The sequence below is a fragment of the Erpetoichthys calabaricus genome, chromosome 4 (genome assembly GCF_900747795.2).
Source record: "Erpetoichthys calabaricus chromosome 4, fErpCal1.3, whole genome shotgun sequence".
Taxonomy (NCBI): Eukaryota; Metazoa; Chordata; class Cladistia; order Polypteriformes; family Polypteridae; genus Erpetoichthys; species Erpetoichthys calabaricus.
In genome coordinates, this window is record NC_041397.2 from 106,136,265 (window position 1) to 106,149,006 (window position 12,742).

Below are 12,742 nucleotides of genomic sequence, written 5' to 3' on the forward strand. Positions count from 1 at the left end.
GCCAATCCAGAGGCACTGTCCCTGATGTCCATGCGATGTTGCAGAGGCGTGTCAACCAAGACAGTCCTACAACATCCAGAGCCTTGAGGAACTCCGGGCGTATCTCATCCACCCCCGGGGCCCTGCCACCAAGGAGTTTTTTGACCACCTCAGTGACCTCAGTCCCAGAGATGGGGGAGCCCACCTCTGAGTCTCCAGGCTCTGCTTCCTCATTGGAAGGCATGTTAATGGGATTGAGGAGGTCTTCGAAGTACTCCCCCCACCGACCCACAACGTCCCGAGTCGAGGTCAGCAGCGCACCATCCCCACCATATACAGTGTTGACACTGCACTGCTTCCCCTTCCTGAGACGCCGGATGGTGGACCAGAATCTCCTCGAAGCCGTCCGAAAGTCGTTCTCCATGGCCTCCCCAAACTCCTCCCACGCCCGAGTTTTTGCCTCAGCAACCACCAAAGCCGCATTCCGCTTGGCCTGCCAGTACCTATCAGCTGCCTCCAGGGTCCCACAGGACAAAAAGGTCCTGTAGGACTCCTTCTTCAGCTTGATGGCATCCTTCACCACCGGTGTCCACCATCGGGTTCGGGGATTGCCGCCACGACAGGCACCGACCACCTTACGGCCACAGCTCCGGTCAGCCGCCTCAACAATAGAGGCACGGAACATGGCCCATTCGGACTCAATGTCCCCCACCTCCCTCGGGACATGGTCGAAGTTCTGCCGGAGGTGGGAGTTGAAGCTACTTCTGACAGGGGGCTCTGCCAGACGTTCCCAGCAGACCCTCACAACACGTTTGGGCCTACCACGCCTGACCGGCATCCTCCCCCACCATCGAAGCCAACTCACCACCAGGTGGTGATCAGTTGACAGCTCCGCCCCTCTCTTCACCCGAGTGTCCAAGACATGTGGCCGCAAGTCCGACGACACGACCACAAAGTCGATCATCAAACTGAGGCCTAGGGTGTCCTGGTGCCAAGTGCACATATGAACACCCCTATGCTTGAACATGGTGTTCGTTATGGACAATCCGTGACGAGCACAGAAGTCCAATAACAAAACACCGCTCGGGTTCAGATCGGGGGGGCCATTCCTCCCAATCACGCCCTTCCAGGTCTCACTGTCATTGCCCATGTGAGCATTGAAGTCTCCCAGCAGAACGAGGGAGTCCCCAGGAGGTATGCCCTCTAGCACCCCCTCCAGGGACTCCAAAAAGGGTGGGTACTCCGAACTGCTGTTCGGTGCATACGCACAAACAACAGTTAGGACCCGTCCCCCCACCCGAAGGCGAAGAGAGGCTACCCTCTCGTCCACCGGGGTAAACCCCAATGTACAGGCTCCAAGTCGGGGGGCAATAAGTATACCCAAACCCGCTCGGCGCCTCTCACCGGGGGCAACTCCAGAGTGGTACAGAGTCCAGCCCCTCTCAAGGAGATTGGTTCCAGAGTCCAAGCTGTGCGTCGAGGTGAGTCCGACTATATCTAGCCGGAACCTCTCAACTTCGCGCACTAGCTCAGGCTCCTTCCCCTTCAGAGAGGTGACATTCCACGTCCCAAGAGCCAGCTTCTGTAGCCGAGGATCGGACCGCCAAGGTCCCCGCCTTCGGCCACCACCCAACTCACACTGCACCCGACCTCCTTGGCCCCTCCCATAGGTGGTGAGCCCATGGGAAGGGGGACCCACGTTGCCTCTTCGGGCTGCGCCCGGCCGAGCCCCATGGGTGCAGGCCCGGCCACCAGGCGCTCGCCATCGAGCCCCACCTCCAGGCCTGGCTCCAGAGTGGGGCCCCGGTGACCCGCGTCCAGGCAAGGGAAAACGGCGTCCAAAGTTTTCATTCATCATAGAAGGTTTGAACCGCTCTTTGTCTCATCCCTCACCTAGGACCAGTTTGCCTTGGGTGGCCCTACCAGGGGCATAAAGCCCCGGACAACAGAGCTCCTAGGATCATTGGGACACGCAAACCCCTCCACCACGATAAGGTGGCGGTTAAAGGAGGGGTATTTAATTAAATAATTCACAATTATTTGTGAATTTCCCATTGGGATTAATAAAGTATCTATCTATCTGTCTTCATTCTAGTTTATATTTGTTGTGTGTCATAATACACTCATTTTATGTGTTTATTATTGACCTTCTGTAAAAAGTGAAATTTCCCCATGGGAACAAATATAGTTCAACCTAAGTTCTGTCAAACAACAAAACAAAATATTCTTCAAAGTATATATTAATTTGCATAATTAAAATTGATCTTTTTTTTAAATAATTATACTACATTTTGGACCTGCATGGGTACAAATGAATTACAGTATGCTGGATCACTTTAATTTTCACAGTTTTGTGACAAGAGAGATGACTTTGTTAAATTGCAGTTGAGTTTTAATTGCCCAACACAGGTACCTGGGTCAAATTGACTGGCAAAGTTGGCATGCTCCCTTATCTGATAATTGTGACTATGATGTTTACTGAGTATTTTAAAGGCAGAAATCATATTGAGCCACTGTAATTTTCACATCTTAAAAAATGACCCACTCCTTTGTTACATTGCAGCCTAACACATATACATGAGTCAAATTGACTTGCAAAGTTGGCATGGCCCTATATTTAATTAGATTAGATTAAATGAAATAAACTTTATTAAACCCAAGGGAGATTTAGAGTCATACAGCAGTAGAAATATAAAAACAAACATACATACTCACAGGGCAAATAATACAATCAATAGATAGAGAAATAATAAATGTATATTTGTGCAGAAATAGATAGATAGATAGATAGATAGATAGATAGATAGATAGATAGATAGATAGATAGATAGATAGATAGATACTTTATTAATAGCAGCAAACGGGACTATAATGTTCAGTGGGCAATGTAAAGTGTGAAATCAAGTCCATCCATCCATTTTCCAACCTGCTGAATATGAACACAGGGTCACGGGGGTCTGCTGGAGCCAATCCCAGCCAACACAGGGCACAAGGCAGGAACCAATCCCGGGCAGGGTGCCAACCCACCGCAGGACACACACAAACACACCCACACACCAAGCACACACTAGGGCCAATTTAGAATCGCCAATCCACCTAACCTGCATGTCTTTGGACTGTGAGAGGAAACCGGAGCACCCGGAGGAAACCCACGCAGACACGGGGAGAAGATGCAAACTCCACGCAGAGAGGACCCGGGAAGCGAACCCAGGTCTCCTAACTGTAAGGCAGCAGCGCTACCACTGCACCACCGTTAAATTGCTATTGAGATGTGAGTTTTGCCTGGCCCAACTGGGGTACATGGGTCAAATTGACTGGCAAGTTGGAACGGCCATAACCAATGAATAGGAGTTACCATGATGTTTAATGGGCACTGTAAGAGAACCATCCTCATTTTCATAGTTTTGAAAGAAGGCTGGCTTCTTTGGTATTGGACATTGAGACACCTTTATTTTCAAAGTTTTGAGAAAAGACAGACGTTTTATTAAATTACAGTTGTGTTTTGCTCAGCCCAACATGGGTACCTGGGGTCAGATTGACGGGCAAAGTTGGCACACTCCTATAGCAAATATACTGGATTACTGTGATATTATAATGAGCACTGTAAAGAGGTAAATCATTTTGGGCCACCCTAATTTTCACAGTTTAAAAAAAAGACTTCTTTGTTATATTGCAGCTGAGTTTTGCCCAGCGTGGGTGCTTGGGTTGAATTTACTGGCAGAGTTGGCACACTCCCATATCTAATGATTAGGGTTTACTGTGATGTTTAATGGGCCACCCTAATGTTTACAATTTTAAAAAAAAAGGAGAGACCCCCGTTGTTAAACTGAAGTTGACTTTTGCCTAGCCCAATGTGACTGTACTTGTCAAATTCATTGGCAAACTTGGCACATGACTGTGTTAATTAATAGGCACTGGGCATGCTTTTAGAGGCTTTACAGTATATCTCAGAGCACTATAATGGTTAACATTTCAGTGAATATGCTGGGACACATCTGTTGTTCTCGGTAAATAATCCTTATTAGAGAAAGATGCTTACAATTCCTGACTACACTGATAAGCAGCTAAATTCACTTCTCAAACATCATTGCAGACATGTCTGTGTAAAGTGTGATTATAATCTGAAAAGTTTCAAAGGTTGTGAAAGAAGGTTCTGTGGTGGCAGTATTCAACAAGACCACTTGATCAGCAGCATTTGACATTATTTAGCTTCTTAATTAACATAAAAGTTGAAGCTGGACTTCATTTTTTTAGATTTGCTTTCTGTATATTATGACATACATTGAGGCAAGTAACTTACCAGTATAATACCTGATGAAGATTAGATCACTGCCAGTTACATGTTTATTTGTAAAAATGTACAATGAAAAAAAGTGAACCGATTTTTTTTATGTCACTGTACGTACTGTCCACTACTGTGTGTTTGATAACATTGTTTATTTGACCCAAGTACCCACAGCGAAACTCGGCTGGAGTTTAACAAAGGCATCTTTTCACAAAACAGTAAAAATTAAGGAGGTCTAATTTGACATGGAACATTAAACAACACAGTCAACTGCGGCTTAACAAAAGATTGTGAGAATTAAGGTGGCAAAAAATGATGCAGCTCATTTAAGGACCAGTGCTGGAAGGTTGGCGGTTCAAATCCTGTTACTGCCAGAAGGGTTCCTACTCTGTTGGGCCCTTAAAAAAGGCCCTTAACTAGAAAATTGCTCCAGGGATTCTGTATAATGGCTGACCCTGTGCTCTGACTGCTAAAGGTCACGCGAAATGACAATTTCCTCTCGGGGATTAATATTAATACAATGTGCCAAATGTGTATTGTAAAGGTAAAACTCACAAAGAACTCCCAAGATAACAGCAATGACATCAGCACATGAAATGTCAGGACATTTAAAGAGACAGTACATGTTGTTAAATCATAAACAAATACCATAGAAATAACTGAAAAATGGTTAAAGAATATTTCAAAAACAACAAAGAAGGCAATAAAACAACAAATAAATAAAAACCAGGAAAAAATAAACAGGCTGAAATGCAACACAGTCCTACAGGGGTCGCCAGATGTTATTAACTACTTGGATGATCTAACTGTGTGGTGATAAATACAAGCTGACCATGATCGTACACTTTAAGCAGTTGTTAAACACATAAAAATTGCAAGATTACAGCTGAAACAATCAAAATGCTGTTATAATGGAGTCTGAATTTTCTAGGTCATCAAGCGATACAGCCTGGTCAGGAGCATCACATTGCTCTTCTGCATGCTCCAACTTCAACTAACGTTTCCAGTCGCATTTGTTCCTTAGCTTTTCCCCTTATAATAAATTTATCATAAATTTTGCTATCATTGGTGTAGCCCAAAGTGTCTGCCTCCAATGTGTCTGTGGTTTCTGCTGACACATCTGATCAGTGGCTCAGAGCAGTCCTTTCTCCATGTAGAACACACAGTTCCTTTCATATCCTGGATTCTTACTGATGTGTTTGAACTATACTGTGACTCATCGTCCTGGGTCACAGAGTCACATTGCTGACTCCCCATTGTTGCTAAGGATGTTTCTGACAATAAACCTGAGTTGTGGTGATTTTGTCTCCTTCCGTAACTGCCCTGTCATCAGGTGAGTTTGCCTCTGCTTCTGTATCTTTCAGTGCACTGTGTACCCTGCAAAGTAATATTACTCAGGGATGGCCATGTTCAAAATGCATTTGAGATTGTTATATGCCCATATTTCCAACTGCCAGATGAATTCAGTATATAAAATAAATGTGTGTTCCATGATGCAAGTCTAATCTGCTCTTGTCTCCCAGTGCAACAACTTGGGTACACTCTCTCATGAACGTCACCAAAGCATTGTGCAAAATAAAACCCATCCTTGGAAGCTAATTATTATTTGCATTTATATAGCGCTTTTCTCACTACTCAAAGCGCTCAGCAATAGCAGGTTAAGGACCTTGCTGAAGGGCCCAACAGAGCAGAGTCCCTTTTGGCATTTACAGGATTCGAACCTTCAACCTTCCGATTGCCAGTTCAGATCTTTAGCCTCAGAGCCACCACTCAGCTACAGTTAGGTCCATAAATATTTGGACAGAGACAACTTTTTTCTAATTTTGGTTCTGTACATTACCACAATGAATTTTAAATGAAACAACTCAGATGCAGTTGAAGTGCAGACTTTCAGCTTTAATTCAGTGGGGTGAACAAAACGATTGCATAAAAATGTGAGGCAACTAAAGCATTTTTTTAACACAATCCCTTCATTTCAGGGGCTCAAAAGTAATTGGACAAATTAAATAACTGGAAATAAAATGTTCATTTCTAATGCTTGGTTGAAAACCCTTTGCTGACAATGACAGCCTGAAGTCTTGAACTCGTGGACATCACCAGATGCTGGGTTTCCTCCTTTTTAATGCTCTGCCAGGCCTTTACTGCAGCGGCTTTCAGTTGCGGTTTGTTTGTGGGCCTTTCTGTCTGAAGTTTAGTCTTCACCAAGTGAAATGCATGCTCAATTGGGTTACGATCAGGTGACTGACTTGGCCATTCAAGAATTTTCCACTTCTCTGCTTTAATAAACTCCTGCGTTGCTTTGGCTGAATGTTTTGGGTCATTGTCCATCTGTATCATGAAACGCCACCCAATCAATTTGACTGCATTTAGCTGGATTTGAGCAGACAGTATGTCTCTGAACACCTCAGAATTCATTCGGCTGCTTCTGTCCTGTGTCACATCATCAATAAACACTAGTGTCCCAGTGCCACTGGCAGCCATGCACGCCATCACACTGCCTCCACTGTGTTTTACAGATGATGTGGTATGCTTTGGATAATGAGCTGTTCCACGCCTTCTCCATACTTTTTTCTTGCCATCATTCTGGTAGAGGTTGATCTTGGTTTCATCTGTCCAAAGAATGGTTTTCCAGAACTGTGCTGGCTTTTTTAGATGTTCTTTAGCAAAGTCCAATCTAGCCTTTCTATTCTTGAGGCTTATGAGTGGCTTGCACCTTGCAGTGCACCCTCTGTATTTACTTTCATGCAGTCTTCTCTTTATGGTAGACTTGGATATCGATACGTCTACCCCCTGGAGAGTGTTGTTCACTTGGTTGACTGTTGTGAAGGAGTTTCTCTTCACCATGGAAATGATTCTGCGATCATCCACCACTGTTGTCCTCCGTGGACGTCCAGGTCTTTTTGCGTTGCTGAGTTCACCAGTGCTCGCTTTCTTTCTCAGGATGTACCAAACTGTAGATTTTGCCACTCGTAATATTGTAGCAATTTCTCGGATGGTTTTTTTCTGTTTTCGCAGCTTAAGGATGGCTTCTTTCACATGCATGGAGAGCTCCTTTGACCGCATGTTTTCTGTTCACAGCAAAATCTTCCACATGCAAGCACCACACCTCAAATCAACTCCAGGCCTTTTATCTGCTTAATTGATAATGACATAAAGACGGACTTGCCGACACCTGCCCATGAAATAGCCTTTGAGTCAATTGTCCAATTACTTTTGAGCCCCTGAAATGAAGGGATTGTGTTAAAAAAATGCTTTAGTTGTCTCACATTTTTATGCAATCGTTTTGTTCACCCCACTGAATTAAAGCTGAAAGTCTGCACTTCAACTGCATCTGAGTTGTTTCATTTAAAATTCATTGTGGTAATGTACAGGACCAAAATTAGAAAAAAGTTGTCTCTGTCCAAATATTTATGGACCTAACTGTATATTGGTGGCCACGTTTGATGACTTGGTTGCAGCTGAAGTTAAGAACTGTCACCTGTGTAATCATCTGACAGGACAGCCAGTCTTTTTGCTGCACCCATACAACCTATGCCATTTACATCTGAACCTGGTGAAAAGCTAGCTAAAGTTGTAATTGGTCCATTTGAAAAAGCTCTCTGGAATTGTCATGGGTACTAACCCTGACTGAATATCATAGCAAGGGAAAAGAAGTTGCCTTCACTGCTTCTGTCTCTTCTCCACAAGTCATAGATTTCCTTACCTTAGTCTTCAGCAGATCTGGAAATCCGTGTACCCTTTGTCAGACAATGCCCATCTGTTAGTTCACATCTGTGGACTTTGCAGCATTTCTGAAAGCAACGGTACTACAACACATATGTGCTGTAATGTACGATCCAACTGCAGGCAGGGCCATTGAAAGATTTCATTGTGTTCTCAAAGGCTGCTTTTAAGCAGCAAAACCCTGGAAACCTGCTAATTCAGAATTTCTTCAGATGTATGCAACACCATCTGCTGTTAGTGGTTTTCCCTTTTTAGTTTTATGGAAGAAACATGTAAACCTGAATCAATACCCTTTCTCTTCCTTCTCTGTGCTGCAAGGATGATGATGCTGCTCCAGAGTTTCCTCCTTTTAAAGGAAAATGAAAAGGTTCGGTGATGCTGGACGTGGAGCTCAACTCCTCACTTCCGAAAAAGGAACAAGGTGCATATTAGGAATCCAATAATGATACAAAAGAACTCCCAGAATTTTCACAACCTGTGGAAATTCAAAGAGAAACCTGTCCATGCACTTACCTCCTACCAAGTATGGTATTCTCTCCACTTTTTCAAATCAAATGAACGTGTGGCAAAGGATGGTTCAAATAATGTTCCAGTGGACTTACCACTCCAGTCTTCATCAGCACCTACTGTTCACCTGAGGTTCTTCACATTCCTCTAGTCCATGTGAGACGAGAACCTCGTTGGCCAAAGGACTGTATAGTGTAAACACACTCAATCCATTATAATTCAATATTAATTTACAATGTTGTGATGTGTAACCCACAATACCGTAATTACAGTACTATCCTTAAATAGGGAGAAGGACATGATGTGTTCTGCAGTTATGCCACTAGATGGGGATAGAGGAAGGCTACTTGAGATGTACTGTACAACAAAGTAGATGTATTGTAGAGAGAGAAACATGCAGTTTTAAAAATGTATATGTTAACAACTAAGTTGCTGTTGATGGATCTAACCCTTTGGAGGCCGAGAATCACGTCTGAAAAATAAGCATTTAAAGGTAGAGGTACGTCATCAATTACCACCTCCCCAGCACGGGTGCAGGGTTTTATCAAATTCAAGAAAAATACCTTGTCATGAAGATCAAAAGGCGCGTGGAACGCTAGGAAGGGGGTGGGGTTTACAGATCTGCGCAGGACTGATTTGTTTACACCCGCGCGCGCCGGCTCCCCCATACACCTGTCCTCATTTGTCCCATTCCCACCCGCACCTCAACGGTTTTGTGCCGCTCCCGCCCACAGCAACACATTGCTGGAATTAAAATGGTTTAACATGATCGTGTACAGGGAGATGGGTTAAGCTTTCCCCTATTTGTTTCACTTGTCATTTTCACTTTTTTTTTTGGCGACGATTTTGCTTCGTCCGTATTAAATAAATTTCTGAGCAGAAGTCTGCACGTCTTTTTCACAAAAACGAACAAAGAAGCATTCTAAGCAGGCAACCGCTTAGTATTCTATATTAAGATAATGTACGATCTATGTTAATAATTGCTATTCATTCCACAAAAATGTGAACACGGAAGGAAGGTGCTGCCTTCGTACAAGTCGCACATACAAGTTTAAGCTTAAACCGTACGCCTTTCTAGTCGGCGTAATACTGTTAACAAAAACACTCCCCATTTTCAAAAAGTATTGGAGATGTCTAAAATTAAAGTTTTTTTTTAACAGCTCACAGTACTTCTTGCTTATCAATAAAGGCACACTGTAACCAAGCGAAGCAGCACTGTGAACGTACAGGCATCTCCCAGCCTGCTCGCTGGCTCTGAACTTCACTGCTCGCTTTGATTTAGCGTAATTCCATTAAAGTGCAGTTATTACAGATCTCTTCTTGTTCCTGCACTTTTGCGATTCTTTTACATAAATCATAGAAATGGAAGCTTTGGGCCGAGAAATGTTGCCACTTTGTAGGGCATGGGGATAGGAGTTGGTGCTGAACAGTTTGTTGACGTGTTCGTTTTCAGAAAAGAGACCACAGTTGTATCTTTTTGTTGATGCGGCCAATCGTCAAATTGCTTCAACACTGAGTCTAGCACAGGGGTGGGCAATGTCGGTCCTGGTGAGCCGCAGTATGTGCAGGTTTTTGTTCCAACCCAGTTCCTTAACGAGAACTCAGTTATTGCTGTACCCGTTCGTTTATATTCTGGTATCAGCCAGAATCTCTGCATGTCAACCTGGATGAAGTAACACCGTCTCCAGCTCAACTTTCCAGACAGAACTTTTTATCCCAGTTTGTCAGTCTATTCAGCGCCCCATCTCTTGGTACACAAGAGACCCCACCAACTTGGTGCACAACCTTGGGGTGGTGATTGATGGCCAGCTGTCCTTCAGAGACCAAGTTGCTGTGGTCTCGGTCTTGCAGATTCATTCTGTATAATATCCACAAGATCAGACCTGGTCCAGGCTTTGGTCTTGTCATGTCTGGACCTCTGCAACTCTTTGTTGGCAGGACTGGCATGTTTCACCAAACCACTGCAGATAATTCAAAATGCAGCAGCACATCTGATGTTTACTCAGCCGAGGTGGGCATGTGTCACTCTTTTCTTCAGATCACTACCTTGGCTTCCTGTAGCAGCACATATTAAGTTCAAATCCATGGTGCATGACTACAGTGTAGTCAATGGGTCAGCACCCATATACATGGAGACACATATGAGGTGCTACGCTCCTTCTTGACCACTTGGGTCTGCTGATGAATGGTGTGTGGTGATGCCACCTCTGTGAGGTATTAAATCTCAGTCCAGACTCCTCTTCTGAGTAACAGTTTTCTTAAGAATGAAGATCAGTGACTGATGATCTAAGAAATGAATCAGTGAGACCGTTTAGAAAAATGCATGCGTGCCTGCACTTGTTTTTCATTTTGGGCATATCTAGGAGTAGTAAGGAGTAACACTCTTCTTGTAAACCTTCCATTGTGAGTTCATTTTGAGAGGCAAGGAGACAATCCTTACCACATCGCAGTATTGTAAGACTGGTAAGCTCTGAGAACATCATTTAGTGCAGTGAAAGAAGGTTTGTGATCATGTAGCCCATGCTGTGCCGAGTTGTGATGAAGAAGCAAGCATTGACATCACTGCAATAAATTAACATCTCCTGAACATGTAGTTCCTGCTTGCCCTGTCTAATTGTCTACCAATTTTGATATAGAAGCATCCACAAGAGATATTCTGTTAATTTCAAAAAGACTAGCCGATATCAATGCCTTTTAAATTGAAAAATAATTTCCCCAGCACAATTTAATTTGGTGGATGTGTTTATTTGCTTATTAAAAGTAATATGTAGAAATACAAATATTGAATGCACAGTAAAACAATTGAGCTCAACTGAGTGTAGGAAAGGTCTGTTGACAGTTATGCCATCAGTGGAAAACACCCTTTCAGAGGGCATGGAGATTGTGGGTAAAAAGACATAACTCTGTGCCAAATGGCTCACTCAGTTTCAGGAATCTGCTTGTGTTGCCTCTCTGCCACAAACGTGGATCTTCACCTTGCAGAATGTAGCACTGAGTTGTGCTGTAATCTTTATCAAAGACAGTACTGATGATTGAGTTCAGCGTTGTATAACAATGAAATGTGAAAACTTCCAAGGGGGTGAATACGTTTTATTGGTACTGTACTTGGAGTCCAATGCAGACTGCCTCATTTATTCTACATCAGTTTTTCTTAGGGTTCAGCATCAAGTTTTCAGCACCTGGACTGTGGAGAACTTGCATTCTGTTGTTTCCACACCAGCACATCATCCACCATAAGATCACTCGATGGCCCCCTTATAGTTTTTTTCTATTTCCCTCTGCATAAACCGCAGTGCCAGTGGAAATGCTTCAGTGCACTCATACATCGGCCAAAGCCTCAGTAGAGGTGCAAGTGCCGTGAGTTTTCATGAGCTAATCTCAGCCCGTAGGAAGCTGTAGAATGTGGCATCAGGAGTCGAGGCAACAGTGTGCAACACTTTTACTTTTACATATGTGATCTGAGCCGGTGTTTTTTCAGATGCTAGGCAGTTGTTTCAAGCCTTGTTACTGCTGTCTCTGTAGTGCCAGGCAAGCCTACGATGTGTAATTTGACGTCCTCATGAACTGCACTGTGCCTTTCTTGTGTCTGACTTGTCTGCTATTAACAATATGCTGCACGTGGCACAGTATCTGACAGGAGACCTTTAGGGGGCTCTCTACACTCGAATCCTGTATTGACTTTGGCTAAGCACCATTAAACCTTACATTGACTGTGAAGTAACAAGGACAGGACTTTTGTTCTAGAGAGTCTTGCTTGGCTCACTATTTGCTCCATAGCTTTTATTTATTTATCTTACTGGTGTTCATAATTCCAACCTGTTGACGCACTGGAGCCTGTTTAACTGTGTGAATGAACTGCTGCAAACAATGCTAGACAGACGGCCTGGATCTGCAACATTTAGTAAAGTGATTCATTCCATCGATTGTTACATTGTCTGTGACAGGCACAGCATTTGCTCAGTTTAAAATAAAGGCTGCTGCAGTTGGACCACAGAGGACTTTTTACAGCAGTAAACTTGCCATCATTTCTCAGCACGATTCTGCTCCTCTTGGACTGTTAACTGAGCATGTAGATGTTGACAGGCAGCAGCTGGTTCCCCACTTTCACTTTATTTTACACTATTTGGTCACAAATTCTGTCATAAGAAAGACTGGCAAATTAACGTTTGTTTAACTTTGAGACGGAGACACTTCAGTTTTTTAGTTCTTGGCGACAAAAGCACCTATTCATTATAATGTTTTTAAAGA